Here is a 3944-nt window from a genome sequence, read left to right as displayed (position 1 = left end):
CTACATTGTTTTAATTTTGTTCAGGGTGAGCTATTAGTATAGGTGGATGGTCCGTTGTCCATCATCCGCCGTCTTGTGTCAACATTTTTCCTTAAACATCTTCTCTGAAACTACTGGTCAGAATTACACCAAACTTGGTCAGTAGTGTCCTGGCATGGACTTTTATCAAATTTGTCCGAATGGTTCACCTTGGCACCTTTGAGGAAATGTGCCAAAGCTAAAAATTGAAAACTGTTAAAAAACTTCTTCTCAGGAATCGGTTGATGGCTCTTCATTAAACTTAGTCTGTATCATCATAATAAGGGCCAATGTCAATTTTGTTCACTTGGCCCTTTTTAAGGGCCGCTAGAGCTAAAATTAGAAATACCTTTAAACGACTTCTTCACATGACTGTTAGATGGATCTTCATCGCACTTGGAGGCATCATTATAAAGTCCTCTCAAAAGTTTGTCCAAATGGGGGCACTTGGCCCCTTTCAGGTGCCACTAGAGCTAAAAAGACCTTTTAAAGACTTCTCTAGAACAGCTGAATGGATCTTCATCAAACTTGGTCTGTACCATCGTTATTAGGCTCTCTCCCATTTTTATTAGCTCACCTGAGCCAAAGGCTTTTGTGCCCGCTCAATGTCCGTTGTGCGTCGTTTGTCCATCAACATTTTGTAAAAGAAATCTTCTTGAAAACCACTGGGCAGAATTACACCAAATTGCACAGGAATGATCCTTGGGTACCCCCTTTCAAAATTGTTCGAAGAATTGAATTCAATGCAGACCTCTGGTTGCCATGGCAACCGAAAGGAAAAACTTTAAAAAATCTTCTTATCCAAAACCACATGTCATAGGCTTTTCTATTTGGTATGTAGCATCATCTAGTGGTCCTCTATCAAGATTGTTCAAATTATCCCCCTCTGGTCAAATATGGCCCCGCCCTGGGGGTCACATGGTTTACATATACTTGCATAGGGAAATCTTCTTGTCCGAAACCACAAGGCATAGAACCTCAATATTTGGCATGTGATATCATCTAATGATCCTCTATAAAGACTGTTCAACTCATTTCCCTGGGGTGAAAAGAGGCCCCCCTCCAGGGGTCCCAAGTTTCACATAAATTTATATAGGAAAAATCTTCTTTTGAAACTATATGACTAGGCCTTTGATATTTGGTATGTAGCATTGCCTTGAGGTCCTCTACCAAAATTATGCAAATTATGCTCCTGGGTTGAAAAGAGGCCACACCCGGTAGATCCCAAGTTTTACATAGACACACAGGAAAAAACTTTAAAAATCTTCCTGTCTGAAGCCACAAGACCTAGGCCTTTGATGTTTGGTATGTAGCATTTCCTTGTGGTCTTCTACCAAGATTGTTCAAATTATGCCCCTGGGGTGAAAAGAGGCCCCACCCCGGGAGTCCCAAGTTTTACATGGACTTATTTAGGAAAATATTTTCAAAATCTTCATGTCTGAAACTGCAAGGCCTAGCAGGGTTCGCACAGGACTGGAAAAGTCATGGAAAACGAGATTTGTCTGGAAAAGTCAGGGAAAATTGAATTTTTGCATTTTGTCATGGAAATGTCATGGAAAATTTAAAAATCATCATGGAAAGTAGGAAAGTGATCTGGAATAAGTCTGTATGTGCATAAAACGATTACATCTGTTTTAATTTAATATCAGAAAAATCCAGATTTAAACGCGTAATCGAACAATTAGTAATTTACGTCAATATTGGGGTCGAATCTGGTTGGGTACGAAATGACCGTTAAGTTTACTATTGCACCGTTTCCGGTTTATTTTCGTTGAACTTTTAAAATTGAAACTAAGCGTGAAATAGCTAAAAATAGTAAAATATGAGTCAGAAAAGAAGTTGCCGATACAACACTAACTGGGAAAGGAATGAACAGTACAAAGCATGGTTAAAGCCTTTCAAGTCGGATAACAGGAAAGCCTTATGCACCGTCTGTGACAAATTTATCGATCTGTCAAAAATTGTGTGACAAAGCAGAAACCACAGGAAAGATAGCATTTGTGACCCAAGCTAACTCTTTGAGAAGGACTGCTAAAGAAAAGCAACAGGAATTAGAGTAGTTGGACCTTAAACTTGACCATAAACTTGACTCACTAAAACAAAAAGAGTAAACAGCTGTTGGAACTTGAACTTTACTCTTGAAAAAGAAAAAAAAAACAACTGAAGTCTTATTTTGCAAATAGTTTGAAATAAAAGTCTTTGTATGCCAATAAAATGAGTGTATCATTGCATTTATTTCGAGTTTCGTGTGTTTGGATTGCATCATGGAAAACCAGGCAATGTCATGGAAAAGTCATGGAATTCTTGTATCCAAGATCTGTTTGAACCCGGCCTAGGCTTTTGATATTTGGTAAATTGGTATGTTACATTGCCTAGTGGTCCTCTACCAAGATTATGCCCCTGGGGTAAAAGAGGCCCTGCCCTGGGGGTCCCAAGTTTTACATAGACTTACATAGAAAAAAACTTTTAGTAATCTTCTTGACTGAAAGTTCTAGTAGGCTTTTGATATTTGGTATGTAGTATTGCCTAGTGTCTCTCTAACAAGATTATTCAAATTATGCCCCTTGGGTGAAAAGAGGCCCCGCCCGAGGGTTACTTAATTTTTTGTTCGACTATTCAAAGAATAGTAGAGCTATTGGACTCACCTGTGCGTCGGCATCTGTGTCTGCGTCGGCGTCCGCAGCCCAATTTGGTTATGTTTTTAGCTCACCTGAGCGAAAGGCTCATGGTGAGCTTTTGTGACCGCTCAATGTCCGTTGTGCGTCGTCAGTCGTCCGTCCCTCTATAATTTCTATAAAAATCTTGAAAAGCACTGGGCAGAATTACACCAAACTTCACAGGAATGATCCTTGGATGGTCCCCTTTCAAAATTATTCAAAGAATTGAATTCCGTGCAGAATTCTGGTTGCCATGGCAACTGAAAGGAAAAACTCTTAAAATCCTAAAAAATAATTCTTGTCCCAAACTGCAAGGCCAACAGCCTTGATATTTGGCATGTGACATCATCTAATGGTCCTCTATTAAAATTGTTCAAATTATGCCCCTGGGTTGACCACAAGACCTAGGCCTTTGATATCTGGTATGTAGCATTGATTTAAAAACTCTTCTTGTCCTAAAATTCAAGGCCTAGGCCTTTGATATTTGGTGTGTAGCATTGCTTAGTGGATCTCTTACAAGATTGTTCAAATTATACCCTTTGGATGAAAAGAGGCCCCGTCATGGGGGTCACTTGTTATATGAGTTATATAGGAAAAAGTACTTAAAAATTATTAGATCATAGTTCCTAGACTGTTTAATTATAATAACCTGATGACCCCAAGTGATTAGGGGTCACCTGACTGTGACTTTGACCTACTGACCTACTTTCTTGTTTTTTAAGATACAACCTTGAAATTTGGATGACATGTACAGTTAAGCACACAGATCTTAAAACTGACTATTAGTGACCATGAATGTGACCTACTGACCTACTTTCTTTATATTTTAGGATCAGTTTGTCATTTGAAACATGTAGCTAATATTACTCGGGTGAGCGATTCAGGGTCATCATGACCCAGTTGTTGTATGTAAGCTGGTATCTCAGTAACCACTTGTGGGAATGGATTGAAACTTCACACACTTATTCAGTGTGATAAACAGACTTACATTGCACAGGTTCCATAACTCTGTTTTGCTTTTTTACAAAATGATGCCCATTTTTTTACTTAGAGACTTTTGGTTAAGGTTTTGTATGTAAGCTGGTATCTCAGTACTCACTAATGGGAATGGATTGAAACTTTACACACTTGTTCACTGACATGATCTGACATGCACTAAGCAGGTCACATAACTCTTTATGCCCCTTTTTCCACTTAGCAGTTTTTGGTTAAGTTTTTTGTATGTAAGCTTGTATCTCAGTATCCACTAATGGGAATGGATTGAAACTT

Source organism: Mercenaria mercenaria, chromosome 13 (genome assembly GCF_021730395.1).
Source record: "Mercenaria mercenaria strain notata chromosome 13, MADL_Memer_1, whole genome shotgun sequence".
Classification (NCBI taxonomy): Eukaryota; Metazoa; Mollusca; class Bivalvia; order Venerida; family Veneridae; genus Mercenaria; species Mercenaria mercenaria.
Note: the sequence above shows the minus strand (reverse complement) of the source record.